Source organism: Cynocephalus volans, chromosome 3 (assembly GCF_027409185.1).
Source record: "Cynocephalus volans isolate mCynVol1 chromosome 3, mCynVol1.pri, whole genome shotgun sequence".
Taxonomy (NCBI): domain Eukaryota; kingdom Metazoa; phylum Chordata; class Mammalia; order Dermoptera; family Cynocephalidae; genus Cynocephalus; species Cynocephalus volans.
In genome coordinates, this window is record NC_084462.1 from 27,043,968 (window position 1) to 27,059,100 (window position 15,133).

Below are 15,133 nucleotides of genomic sequence, written 5' to 3' on the forward strand. Positions count from 1 at the left end.
CTTTCACCAAGCACAGTTCCTGACATGTAGTAGACCTTTCATTAACATCTATTGGATTAATTGATAAACAAAGGGTATGCAGGGGGTGGAGGGAGAGGTAATGGGCTGGGAAGAACTGTAGCCTGACTCCTTGTCTTCTGGTCACTGTGTTGGCCACTATATTAGTCAGGGCTCTCCAGAGAAACAGCAGCAATAGGATGTATGTGTGTATATATATACATACAGACAGAGAGACAGGGACAGAGAGATTTATTTTAAGGAGCAGTTGTGGTAACCGGCAAATCTAAAACCTTCAGGGTAGGCCAGATGGCTGGAGACCTACGGAAAAGTGGCAGTTCTAGCCCAAAAGCCACGTGCTGGCAGAATTCCCTCTCTTCCCAGGATGTAAGTCTTTATTTAACTGATTGGATGAGGCCCACCCCCACCATGGAGGATAATCTACTTTACTCAAAGTACACTGATTTCAATTTTAATCTCACCTAAAAAATGTCTTCACAGAAACATCTAGAATCATGGTTGGCCACACATCCAGGTATGGTGGCCTAGCCAAGTTGACAAGTAAGATTAACCATCACAGCCACTGATCCGCGGGGACAGAGTTGGGGTGTGAGTATCAGGCAGGCTGGAGCAGGAGACCAGAGAGGATTCTGCTCTTCAGATCTTCAGTTTTGCCCCCAAGGACTCCAGACCAGAACAGCAAAAGGAGATCTATTCCCAGCTAGTTGTGTCTCGTCTCTGGGCACCCGGCATGCTCCTCACAAGACGAGGATGATATCACCTAGCCGTCCCTCCTGGCCAGGTGGAGGCAAAGGTGTCAGAGAGAGTGCATGCTTTGTTTTCAAGCAGCCCCTTCCTGTGTACTCAGCCCTCTCAATGCACCTGCTTGTCCAAGGCAGGGCCCACTTTCCAGCCATAGGCAAGAAAATCCTCCGAGACCCAAGAATTTTCAGGAAAGCCCCGAAAGAGGGACCAGGACCAGAGAAGGGTGGCATCTTGTAGCTTTGCTTGCTGCTGAGCAGGGATTCAGACCCCTGGGAGGGTAAGGTCTGCTCATGCAGCTTCCCTCAACCACTGCCCATTCCCTTAGAGCATTTAGAGAAGGTGGGACTCTGGAGCGGAGGGTGGTGAGCAAGGAGAAGCGGCAGCAGGCTGGCTCCAGGCAGTGGTTTGGACAGCAGGGAATAGGAGCTCAGAGTTTTTTATTCTGGAGAAATGCCCATTATATGGATGAGGCCCAGGTAAACCGTGATCTGCCCAAACTCTGCCCAAATTTTCAGCATTAATGTTTTTCTAGGCTCTAGAACAGCACCGCTCAAACTTTAACTTACTCACACCTATTACTTGGGGATCTTATTAGTGTATGGATTCTGGTTTCTGTGTCTGGGGTGGGTCCAAGATCATCCATTTCTCCCAGGTGATGCTGATCCTGCTGGTCCAGGGACCACACTTTGAGGAGCAAGGTCTAGACTAGACCCCACAAGAAGTCTAAGATCCAGTGCTATAGGGGTTCAATGAGGGAGAAATCACTGAGGGTGATAGTGACTGATCAGAGAAAGCTTCCTGGAGGAAGGGCTGAGACTCCAGCCCTGATGGTGGGGCAGGATACGGAGAGGGCCCCAAAGTCATTTGAAATGGGGGAATCACTTGCAGACATGGATGAAGGAGAGCAGATTACTGGTTAGAGCATTTGAACAGGGCCAGGGACAGAATGTGGGCAAGGCAGAGGCCGGGCCTTGCTATACCCTGAGTGGGGACCTCAGGCTCAGGTTCAGATTGGGCTGGGTGCAAATCCCAACACTCCTAGCCAGGTGAGCCTGGAGAAGTCACTTTCTCCCTCTGGGCCTCAGTTTCCTCATCTTTGAAATGGGGAGACTACGAAATGGTAGGCAGGCAAGTTCCCACCATGGAGCCTACAGCCCAGTTGACATCCAGGGTGGGCAACAGGGAACTCTTCCTGGGGCAGTGGGGACACACCCAGGTCATCTTGGGTGGGAAAGGCAGTGAGGGCCACACCAGGGCCCTGGGCTGGATGTGGCAGGACAGTCCCACCTCCATGTGGTGGCCAGTCCCCATCCCCACTAGCCCTGACCCCCTCAGCCTGAAGGGAGACTGCAGGCTCTGGGGGACCCTTGGGTCCAGCAACCCTCGGCCTTTCATATCCTTCCTGACACTAGGGCAGAAAAGACCAGAATCAGGGCCAGCCCGTGGCTCACTCAGGAGAGTGCGGTGCTGATAACACCAAGGCCACGGGTTCGGATCCTATATAGGGATGGCTGGTTAGCTCACTGGCTGAGCGTGGTGCTGACGACACCAAGTCAAGGGTTAAGATCCCCTTACCGGTCATCTTTGTATAAAAAAAAAAAAAAAAGAAAAGAAAAGACCAGAACGTCAGGCTTAGAATGAAAACTGAAGCTCATGGAACTCAGCCCTCTGTAGTACCCCTCCTCTGCTTGCCTCATTGACGGGACCCCACCATCTCCCAAGGCAACCATGCACACTCAGATAGCCCCCACTGAACCCCTGTGCCATCCCACCCAGGTCCCAGAAAAGCCCCCTGAAGTTTACAGCTGGGTAAACATTGGGCTGAGAGATCAAGCCACTTGCCCAAGGTCATATGGTAAAGCAGGCCTCCTGAAGCCCACGCCAGGGCTCCCCACCACAGAGTGGGCAGCACGCCGTGCTCACTGCCTGTCCTGCTCAGCCATCTCAGGTCTGCCTCCTCCTCCCAGCAGAAGACACATACACTCACACACACACACATGCACAGACATGTGTGGGCAGGTCAATTCCCGACATGAGCCCAGGGCAAGTGTTCCAGTGCAGTCCTTCACACCAGATAGCTAAATATTTACAAGTTATGAAGGAGGCCAACACATTATAGCAAACTGTGAAATAGACAGCTATGCTTTCATGACAAACTGGAAGGCCAAGTTCACATTCATAGTTCTCAGAGTTCCATGCTGGAGCATGTGGGCATGCCAGTTCCCACTCCCCAGCCCTGTGGGCCACTAGCTCCCCTTCTCTCCCCACCCCCTGCTCAGCCTGCGCCACGCAGGGCCTGCTACATAGATGTCCCAGCCCACACATCCATGCGCTGGGCACACTCTCTGCCTACAGCTGCTCCTGGGCCTGGCGGTGGGCACGTTGGCATGTGGGTCATCTCAGGAGGATGAACTGGGGAAGAGGTCCATCTGGCCCCTGTGGTCAGGCTGGGACCCTTTTGGCAGGGAATTCCAGGGCCCCAGGGCAGCCTCTAGAAGGGGAAGGCATGGGTTCCAGGCTGGTATGTCCCCTTGGCCCCGAGAAGAGTGGGGACCAGGGCAGGGGACCCTTCTGCTCAGGTCCAGAGACTGTACTGCACAAAGGCATGCACATGCTTCTTGCACCAAAGTCTGTCTGGGGAGGGAACTTCACTACCAGCTCCCTGGCCCATCTTTCCGGGCTCTCCCTGTTATGTTCTGGACAGCTGCCTCAGGGGCCCTGTGGACCTTTCCCCAGGACCTTTCCCTTTGTCTGTCTGTGTCCCTGTCTGGGCCCAGCCTCTGTCGACTTGAGGGGACAGCACTCCTGGGCTCTCACTGTGGAGGAGGGGTGAGGCCAGGAGGACCAGCCATCCCCCAAGGTGGAGGCTCAGAAGACATGTTCTGGCCATGCCAGCCCTGCCTGGGGCCCAGCCCTGTTCCCAGCTGCTCACAACACTCCCCAATCCCCACGGGACAGTGAAATGAACACTGGTCAGACCCAGCAGGCTGGCAGAGTGGCCAGGAGCAGAGCTTTGGCGTTCTGCCTCCTGGGTTCAATCACCTCTTTTTTTGTTTGTTTGATACTTTTTATACTTCATATCTCTTTGTTGAGTTTGTTCTATTTTTTTTTTTATGGAAACACTATTGATTGCACATATCCATGGGTACAGCGTTGAATATCCATACCTGCGTGCAATATGTGATGCTCACATCAGGATAATTAGTCTATTCAACATTATACAATGTATTCATGCTTTGTGCTCCTTTACCAATTTCTTGCCAACCCTCCTTCCCCTCCCCCTTTCCCACTTCTGTTGGCCTCACTTCTGTTCTCTCCTTTTGAAAGTTCAATGAATTATTGTGATTGCTGTTTGTTTGTTTGTTTTAGCTCCTACTTATAAGTGAGGACATGTAGTATTTCTCTTTCTGTACCTAGCTTATTTCACTTAACATAATTTTCTCTAGTTCATCCATGTTGCTGCGAATGGCAGAATTTCATTCTTTTTTATGGCTGAGTAGTATTCCATTGAGTATATACCACATTTTCCTTATTTAATTGTCCATTGATGGACATTTAGGTTGGTTCCATATCTTGGCTATTGTAAATAGAGCTGTGATGAACATGGGGGTGCAGGTGTCCCTTCGACATGATGATTTCCATTCCTTTGAGTAAATACCCAGCAGTGGGATTGCTAGATCGTGTGGTTGGTTGAGGAACCTCCATACTGTTTTCCATAATGGCTGCACTAATTTATAGTCCCACCAAAGTGTAGGAGGGGTCCCCTTTCCCTGCATCCTCACCAGCATTTGTTATTCTCTGTCTTTTTGACAATGGACAGGCTAACTGGGGCGAGATGGTATCTCAGTGTGGTTTTGATTTGCATTTCCCTGATGCTGAGTGATGTTGAACATTTTTTCATGTGTCTGTTGGCCATTTGTATGTCTTTCTTTAAGAAATGCCTGTTCAGCAACTTTGCCCGTTTTTTAATTGGATTACTTTTTTTTTTTTTAACTGTTGAGTTCCTTGAATATTCTGCATATTAATGTTATATTAATGTCAGATGAATAGTTTGCAAATATTTTTTCTCATTCTGTATGTTGTTTTTTTGCTCCGTTAGCAGTTTCTTAAGGTTTTTTAGCTCGATGTAATCCCATTTGTTTATTTTTTTTCTTTTGTTGCTTGTGCTTTTGGGGTCTTATTCATAAAGTCTTTGCCCAGTCCTACTTCCTGAAGTGTTTCCTTATGTTTTCTTTTAGAAGATTTATAGTTTCAGGTCTTATAAGGTCTTATATTTAAGTCTCTAATCCATTTTGAGTTGATTTTGGTGTATAATGAGACAATCCTCACTTCTTAACTGTGGGATCTTAGATGGTTTACTTTGCTTCTCTGTGCCACATAGTTTTGCTGTGCGAGAACGGGGGTAATAAAAATGCCTACTTTGTAGGATCCATAGGATTGCTGCAATGATTCAATGAGTTACTACATTTACCCAGCAAAACTTTATTGAGTGCTTGCCATGTGCCAGGACGGGGAGGATGGGCACTGGGGACAAAGGTGTGAATGAAAAGAAGGCTCTGGTTTCACGGGACTGCCGTCCTCATGTGGGAAGAATTACTGTGTAAGAAGTCAAGTGGTAGCAGGTGTTATGAAGAGTAAAGCAGGGGAAGGGGCAAGGCATCTTGGGGTGCTGTTTTATATATAGTGGCCCAGGAAGGCAGCTCTGATGAGGGGACAATTAAGCTGAGAACTGAAGGAAGTGAGGGAGAGAGCCCTATGACACCAGGGGGAGGGGGAGGGGGAGTCTCCAGGCAGGAGGAATAGCAGGTGCAAAGGCCCTGAGGAGGGAGCATGCTCTGCTTGGCCCTTCTTCTGGGCCCTGGATCCAAGTGCTCAGCAGGGGAGAGGCGAGGCCCCCTGAGAAGCCACAAGGGTTGCCTGATCCCCACAAGCCCCAGGGGACAGCAACTTGGTGTCCTCAATATTTTTCATAACCTCAGGGTCTTTCTCTCTGCCAGTCCAGAGACCACATGGCTCCTCCCCAGGATCCGGGAGGCAGCAGTACTGAGGAGCTGTTCTCTGGATAGGTAACTGCTGTCCCCCCCAATGTCCAGCCCCCAGGATGGCCACGGGTAAGGAGGAAAGCCAGGGCCAGGGATTTCAAAGTTAACTGGCAGCTTTATTTATGGTGGGAAGGGGGATGGGTGAGAAGGGAGGGGCTTCTGAAGGGGAAGGAATATTCTTTAAGGGAGAAAGGGACTCCATGAGGGGCAGAGGGAAGGGGAGGGGGCTCCAAGTAGGGGAGGGACCGTCAGAGGAGGAGTGACAAAGATGAAGGCACTGAGTACCCAGACTCAGGAATCCAGTCCTTCCTACACACACACGCACGTGCACAGGTGCACACACATGCGTGCACATACTCAGGCATGTATATACTCACATGGGCACACAACATGATACACACATGCTCACATGCATATAACATGCATGCACACAGCCACAGGCACACACGTACATTCACACCGACACACAGGCACATAACGTGCATGTGCATATGTGCACACACGTGCATACACATGCACACACACAGAGCTCTGAGAAGACCCAGGTTGGGTAAGCCACATCCGGCGGCGTTATTTTGACCTACTGTTTCTCCAAGCCCCTTCCCGTCCGTGGAGCAGCCTGGGCAGTGGGAAGAGCAGGGCAGAACCAGTGGTCTGAAGACCTAGGTGCTCATCAAGACTGTGCCCCTATTGGCCAAGTCCCTTCCTTCCCTGTGCCTCAGTCTGCTCATCCATAAAATGGGGACAGGCTCAAGGCTCCCTGCAGGGCCACTGGAAGATGAAAGAGATCTCACCCCTCTGCCTCTCTCACTCCCAACCTGGCACCAGACTTCTCCTTTCAGGACTGCAGAAGGGGTTGAGTCAGTCTCCCAAGGCTGGTGAGGGTGGTAACTGTTACCTAATTCTGCCAGGCCCAGAGCCTCGGGGTGAGCAGCAACCTGAGCTCCAGCCCCGCTCTGCTGCCTGCAACCTGATGCCCAGCCAGCTCTGTGTTCTCAGGGAAGCTGAACCTCTGCCAGGTGCAAAAGCCAGCAGGAGGACCTAGGTGCTCTTGGGAAGGGAGGGGCCAAGGGCCTGCAGGGAGGCCCAGGCTTCTTCCACCAGGACTGGGTTTGAAGCAGGAGAGCTTGAGGCTAGACTCCAGGCAGACTGTTCTACCCCAAACATCCGGAGGGATCACTGGACGCCAAGAAGGACTAAGCCATATTGGCTGGAGAAACTTGGGCAGAGGGTGACACAGGGCCTGGGTGGGGGCTGGGGCCATCTTCACTGTGTGGGGGGAGTGTGTGGGCTTTGCCTCAACACCCTGTGCAGCCCTGGGAAAGGTTCTTTTCCTTTCAGAACCAGAGGGGCTCAAAGGGCCTTTCCAGCAGTCATCAGTGCCCTTGGCCAAACCTATCCTCAGAAGGGCCTTTCCCACTGGAGAAATCATTTCCAGTTGGCAGGTCCCCTGCAACTTCACTGTCACCCACCTGCTCCTACCTTGAACATGCACAGAGTGACGCTCTGCACTCAGCCTCCCCAGGTGCCACCCCCACCCCCACACCTTCACTCCTCTGTGCCTCCCTGGGGTCTCCAGGGAAGGGAGACCAATGGGGTGCTGCTGTCGGGACCTCTCTCCCTCTCCCCCAGACACCGGGGAGGCCCCCTCCTCTCCTTCCTCCTTAGTCTCAGCCACCAGGTAAGAAGGGAACCGGAGTTGTGGGTTTGATGCCAGCTGTCTTCCCTTCCAGGATGGGAGAAATACGAGCTCAGGTGCCATCCCCAGCAGCCGTGGTCAAGATGGCAGAGATCTCTCTTTCCTCCCCCCTAGGGAAGGCAGGGCTGGAGACAAACCTCTCTGTCTGCTCGCTTCCTCAGGAGGGCAGAGAGGGGAAGCATGTGGGGCAGGGAGGATCTTGGTGAGGACACCTGGGCTCTGTCCTTCCAGCTGTGTGTTTGGCTACACCCTACCCCACCTCTCATGGAAGGTCACCTTTGAGCGCACCTGGAGCCCTGACAGTTAACAGAAGGTGGGCTTCACCTGATAGCAGAGAACAACAAAGAACACACAGGAGGCTTGAGGGTTTTAGATTCGCTTCCCTGCAACCACAGGAACGCCCCTGGCTGTGCATGGGCAGAAGAGCAGGCCCATCATGTGGCTGGCGGGAGATGCAGAGAAAGCCTGGCTCACGTTTTGGCAGACCGCAGCCACATGAAAGGGCTAGGTCTACCTGCCACATATACCTTGGATACACAGGGGCAGCCTTGGAAGAAGCCCGGGGCTCTGTCATTGTGCTTAGACTCTCTGGCCCTGGTTCTATGCACAACAACATAAGCAGAGAAACCTTATAATGGCCTCCACCAACCACAAGCTCAAATCCAAACCCTTGGGCTGGCCTTCAGGGCCCTCCCCCTGGCCCTTGTGGCCTTTCCATGTCCTTCTCTCCATACTGGCTCCGTGTAACCTCCCATACCCCACTTTCTGGTCTTGCCAGGCCAGTGTGTTCCTGGTACAAACCACTCTCTCCTCTGAAATGCCCTCTCCACATTCCATTCTGAAGAGGTTTGGTCAGCCCTCAAGGCCAGGTTCAGGGGTCACCTCCCTTGAGAGGCCTTGCTGGATCCTGCAGAGCAGGCTGCTCCCTCTGCTGCGCTCTGCAGAGCATGAGCAGGTGCCTCTCCCAGAACTGGTGCCTCCTGGAACTATCGTGGGTTTCTGTCCCTTACCTGTGCTGGGAACAAGCCTTGGTCATCTCTGTGTCACAGCCTCTGGGATAGAGCCAGGATATAGGAGGTACTCGGTGACTATTTGATGAGGGAATGAATGAGTGAGGGAGTGAGTGAATGAGTGCAAGGGTGAGGGAGAGCCTGGTCAAGGTTCAGGCTCCCAGGATCTGTGGTCCTTGACTATGGGTTCCCTTGTGGGCCAGGTGGACAGGTTACTTGGGCTCAGAGCACCAAGCCGTGAGCATGGGTGTGGCTTCCCAAGCCCAGGCTGCCCTTGTGCAGAGGCCCAGGGCAACAAACATTTACTGAGCACCTGCTGTCTGCACCACTCATGCCATTCTCCCCTGGTCACTCCATTAAGTTTGGGGAACATGCCCCTGGTCACTCCATTAAGTTTGGGGAACATGCCCAGCCCATCTCCACCTGGCTCCCTGCTTCTTCTGTCCACTTGGAAGCTCTTCACCTGCTTCTCTCATGGCTGCTCCTTGGATTCCTTCAGGTCTCAGCAGAAATGCCATCTCCTCGGGGAGGCCTTCCTTGTTCATCCTGTTTACAGTTGCCACTCTCTCTGTTCCATCATCTTGTTTTAATGGTCTGCACTGGGCTTATCACGCAGTTAACTCATATCTCATATCACATTTAATCTCATACCTCCTATTTTTCTTGCTTACCTATCTGTTTGCTGACTGACTTCCTCTTCTCCCTCTCCCCACAGATGACAGAGCTCTTTGAAGGCAGGCATTTGGCTCCCATGCTCGCTGTGGCATGCCCAGCACTCAGCACTGGGAAGAGTGCCTGGCACACAGTGGGCGCTCATTAGACATTCAGTGAATGAGTGAATGCCAAGCCAGACAGTCCATGTCCTCAAGGTGTCTGCAGGAGCAGGACAGTGGACAGAGACCTCCACGAGGAGGCCACGGATTGGTAGAACATGCCACAGTGATGAAAGCCTTCTCATCACCCAGTAAAGCTGTGTTTATCAAGTGCACCTCATGCCAGGCGCCTCTGTCCCTTGCTCTGCTCACACCTCTTTATGTATTTTTTTGTTTTTGTTTTTCTGACCGGTAAGTGGATCGCTACCCTTGGCACGGTGTTGTCTGCGTCACGCTCAGCCAGTGAGTGCACCAGCCATCCCTATGTAGGATCCGAACCCGCGGCCTCGGCGCCACCAGCGCCGCACTCTCCCGAGTGAGCCACGGGGCCGGCCCATGCTCACACCTCTTTAAAAGCAGGAATTACTATGTCCATTCTACAGGTGAGTACATAGAAGCCCAGGGAGTCTGGGCAACTTGCCCCCAAGGCAAACACCAGGAAGAAGCACTGTTTGGATCCCTCCCTCTCTTACCCATATCGTCTCCCCTCTCAGGCAGGCATAATTCTCCCTCTTCAGAGGTGGGGCCCAAGGCTCAGAGAAGCCAAGCCCAAGGCCTCACAGCCAGGGAGAGGTTGCTGGAGGCTTGGTGGCCTTTTCTGGTTCTGCTCAGAGCCCTCGCCAATTCCAGGCCTCCCTCGGAGGCCGCTCAGTGGGCTTGCTATCCCCAGGCTCCGGCCATCACTGCCTGCACGCCCCTCTGCACCCCGAAGCCGGAGCACCTCTTCCCGCCTTCCGCTTCCCAGCAGGGACTCCAGACACCACTCTCAGAGTTACATTTCTCTTCCACGTCCCCCTCCTTCCCCTCTTACCGGGTCCTGTTGGCTCTTCTTCGGAAACAATGTGCCTCGTTTCCTTCCTGCCCTCAGAAGCTCAGGTTCACGAGGCCTGTGCTGGTTGCCATGGATCACTGGTCCCTTTCTGAGTGTTGAGTCACCTGCTCCAGAATTGGGAGGTTCCCACCCTCATCTAGTATAATCTCGTGTTAACTTGATTATATCTGCAGAGCCCCTATTCCCAAGTAATGTCACATTCACAGGCACTAGGATGATCACTTTGATGTTGACCGAAGGGAACAAGGTGGCTTGGAAGGGCCTGGAGATGACTGGCACAGGGAGCTGGGCCAGAGGCTGCTGCACTGATGGGGCGGAGGGCTGTGCTGTCACTGTGGGGAGGGTGACTGCTGTCCGCGCTGTGCTCTGTGCTGCAGTCTGGGCAGTGGGGCTGCTGTGTGGAGGTGCTGAGCGGGGCCACCCTGCTGCTGCTGCTGGCTTTCCTGATGGCCCTGATCCACTTCTTCCCGGGTGAGGCCTGGGCTCTGCGGATGATACAGGTGGTGGGTTCCTGCAGGGGGCTAAGGGCAGAGCTGGGGGTCTTGGGGTGAGGGCATTTCTCTTATGCCCTTAACGCCTTCCCTAAGATTTCCCTTCAGGAGGAGGGCGAGTGGAAGGGGAGGGGCTGTTCCCTGCAATGGGAGCTAAAGGTGGGGAGGGATGGCTGAAGAGGTGGAGCGTTTTGGTCCCATACAGCCCCAGGAGGGGACCCTCTCTGCTCTCCTCTCTCCAGGGAGATCCTGGGGTGCAGATGGGACCAGGCAGGAATCCTATATGTCCTGCCACCAGGGCCTGGCCCAGCCTGATAGGAGAAGAGGTTTCACCTGCTCTTATCCAAGCTCCTGGTCTCTCCCCAGAGTTCTCAACTGTCCTGGAAGGGTTTGAAATGCTCCCATGTACCAATGCTACCCCCCACTGCAGGAGTGTCTGATAGAGGGCCTCAGGATGTCCCCACTGATGTGGCTGAGAGGGCACCTGGTGAGCACGAGGGTCCCAGACTGTGCCCAGGCTCCTGAAGTTGGCTCACCCAAGCGGGATCACATGAACCAGATAAGAGCCCCTGACTGGGCCTCCTTGTGACCCCAACTGGCAACTAGCTGCCTCCTCCACCCAACAACCAGGATCAAGAGACCTGGGTTCTGTGTTCACTCCGTCATGGGTTCACTGTGAGACCTTAGCCAAGTAACTTACCCTCCAGGGCCTCAGGTTCCCGTGTGCAGTATGAAGGCTGGTCTGGGGATCTTTTCCAGTGTTCCCTCACAGTCTGATAAACCTAATTCATGGGAATGATGTACCAGTGGTGGAATTCCAGGCATTGTGTGATGGGCGGGTGGACGGGGAGGGCTTTCCTGCCATGCCACAGACGGCCACTCTCACCCCTGGAGATTTCACTCATGCCAGGAAGCTACGCCAGCAGCACAGCGTGCTTGGAGGGTGGTGAGAGGCCAGACTGGGGAAGGAGGCCAGGGTCAAGCTGGGCAAGGTGGAAGGAGAAGGGGGAAGTTAGGAGCTTCCTGCCTGAGTACTCTCTTTCCTCTGTGAAGTCACATTTATATGTGCACGTATGCATGGCATGTACTTGTGTACAGATAAGCTCATGCATGTCTTGTGTGTTTAACAAATACATGTAGGTGTTTTCCTGACCACATACATTTTTTGTGGATCAGTGTTGAATTGTCTGGACTTGAATTGATGTGTGGGTGAAGGCCCAGATTTGTGAGGTCAAATGTTTGTGTCTCTGTTTGTATGTGCCTTTGTAGGGTGTGTGTGTGCATGTGTACTCATGTGGGCCTTGTGAGTTTCAACTGCTCTGGGCACTGGGAAGGCCAGAGCTTTCCCAGAGCCACCTCTGTGAGCAGGAAGCTCTGATTTTCCCATCCCTGGAAGGCCAAAGCCCACCTGCCCTTGGCCACTGGGAGGCTGTAGCTAGTCCCCTAGGAGGAGTAGGAAACCATCCAGGAGGCAGCCATGACACGAGGGCAAGGATGGGCAGGCAAGCCTTTGGAGACCTTTCTTGGGGATCTTGGCCAAGCTGGCAGGGGATCAAGGCCAGTTCAAAACAGGACTGCAGAGCAGGGTTCCAGGCAGCCTGTCATCTGTCCTGAAGATGGCGTGGTAGTCCCCCAGAAGCCAGGCTTCAAGTCCAGCTCTGGGTGCTGCTCCTGCAGCTGGAAGGTGACCAGGCATAGAGCGACATATGGGAGCTCAGAAGGCATCCTGGGATGGAGGCTGGGGGAGGTGCCCCTGTGGGTCTCAGGAGCCCAAGGGTGCAGCACCAACTCCAAGGCCAACTCTTCCCTCAGTGCTGTCCCACAGCCCACCCCCACCCCCCATTCCATGCTTGCAAGATCCTCATCCTGCCTCCAGCCTTCTCTGGGCCCTGCCCCACCCCACTCACCTGAGGGAGCAGGCACCTCCAGGCAGGGAGGAGCCCTGGACTTTGGGTGGGGGAACTCGTGCACAACCCCTCTGCTCTGCCACACCCCATGGGACTCCAGAGAGTCACTTTGTGCCCTAGGCTTCCGTTTCTGCCTGCCCAGACCCGCTGCTGGTGCCTCGGCCGGACTCCCCTGGCTTCCTGCTTAGACTACTATGAAGACAGTTTCCTAGCTGTCCTCCCAGGCTCCATACTGGCCCCCTCCGCCCTGCCTACTGGCTTCACACCTCCTGGCCTTGGCTCAGCTGTTGCCCTCTCTTCCTGGCCCTGGCCCCACCCGGGTGACTCCACTCCACGAAATCTGTCCTCTGCCCCTCCTGGGTGGCGCCCACTGTACCTTTGTGCACACGTCACTCTCTCTCTCTCCAAACAGCACGTCTTCCTTAAGGAACTATGAGCACATCAAAGGCGGTGGCTGCTCTTCTCCATCTTTGAGCCCCAGGGCTGAGCACAGGCCTGGGTCTCTGTAGTTGCTCACAAAGTGTTCGTTCAATAAAAGACCGAATGAATGAATGAAGAGGTGTGTGAAGGGATGATCCTCGCAGGGTTGAGCATGCATGGCTCCCCCAGTCCTTTACCTTGTGCTGCAGTTGGCTGCACAGGGACTCCCCCTACATACCTACGAGGTCCTCGAGGTCCTCGGGGTACAGGAGCAAACCTTCCTCCTGCTTCCCCTGAGCTGTGGATTGTGGCCGGCCCCAGGGAAGATTTGTAGAGATAGCAGAGCATGATTCTGCTTCTCTGCTGCCCTCAGCTGATGAACCGGGGAAACTGATAAAGTCTGGAAGCTTCTCTGGCTGCAGTGGGTCCTGGTCTGCCAGGGGGAGGCAGGGGAGAGTTTTCTGGCCTGTAGGGAGTGACAGCTTTCCCTTATACTGATTGAGCTGTATGCCCCATTCTCCTAACAACAGCCAGAGGACAGAATGCTCCTCCCCTTCCTCTAAAGCCCCTCTCTCTTTCCATGGAAGGGTTAGTGCTCAGTGACCCATGCTGGGCTGGGGGACTCCATCACAGTTTTCCAGCACACCGAAGTACAATTCTTTATTTGTCCATTCCCCTGCTAGACTGAGCTCCCTGAGGGCAGAAGTCACCTATTCATTTGTTCATTGCACAAATATTTACTGAGCGGCAGGCCCTGTGTTAGGGGTTCCCAGTGCACACAGAGCTGACCTTCACTGCAAATCTCTATCCCCAGCCTGAGGCTTGGCAGATTTGACAATGGTTTTTGGACATGGGACATACTAGTGGATGATTCGATGGGCAAACGGGGGAGGTTAGCATCCCCTCCAGGTCCTCCAGAATGCACGTGGGGGTGAGGGATGGCCCCATTCTAATCTGGCTCCAGGCCGCCCAGGCCTTGAACAAACCCAAGAACCAGTCTTGGAGCAGCAGGTGCAGCAGGGACCCGAGTCAGGGTCCTGCCTCCCTGGAACACCAGTAGTAAAACCAGGGGCAGTTGGACCAAATGGCCTCTGAGGACCCTCACAGCTCTGTGTCTCAGGGACCTGTGAAAAGGCCCCCAGCCTGACCACCCCCATGGCTTCCGCAGCTCCAGCCAGCCAGTCCCTGTAGGAAGGTCAGAGAAAACAGGGGATGTGGCCCTGCCACACTGGGAGCAGGTGCCCCTTTCACCCGTTTCTGGGTGGAGGCCTAGGATTGGAATGGAGGGAAAATGTCTAAGAACACAAAGCAGCCTACATGCATCAAGTGACACTATGGGGAAAGCCCCGGGCGGGCGCGACTGGAGTCAGAAGCCTAGGCTGGGCCCTGCCAGACCTGCTCTGTGACTTCGGATAAGCCCCAGCTGCAATCTGGGCATCCAGTTCCTTGGCTGCAAATCTGACTTCCCAATCCAGCTCAGTGTCATCTTCCTATCTTCACCCCCCACCCCTTCACCCCGAGTATGTCTCAGAGGCCACCTGGGTACATGCCTGTCACTGCCCCACCCTTGCCAGGCTGAGTGGGTTTGGGGTTCTGCGTCTCATCCACCTCTGAATACCCAGGACCTATCAGAAAACCAGCCCAGAATAAGTGAAGGTCATGCATTACAATGTCCCTGAAAGCCCCCGACAGCTGGCACACCTTGTTGACGTGAGTCCACCATGAGGAGCCCAGTGGATGGCCGATCAGAAGCCAGCTCTCCTCAGGGGCTGTCAGTGCCTGTTGGCTCAGTCACACCCTGGCCCTTGCCCTGCTCTGCATCAGGGGGGCTGCCCCCCACAAACTACCTTTTCTGAGCTCACTTGCCAGCTGGTTCCTGGTTAATGTGGCCAATGGGAGACACTGACGATAGATGACAGGCAGAGAACAGGGCTCTCTTCTCATCTCTCTTGCTTCAGATGACATCTACCAGTGCCCATGTCACTTCTTGGTATATGGTCCTGCCAGCAACCCTTCTTGAGGTCCCAGCTCCTCCCTCAGGGCAGTAGTGGCTTCCTGCTGTTACCTACCAGGGCTGCCCTACTTTCTCACTGGTCCC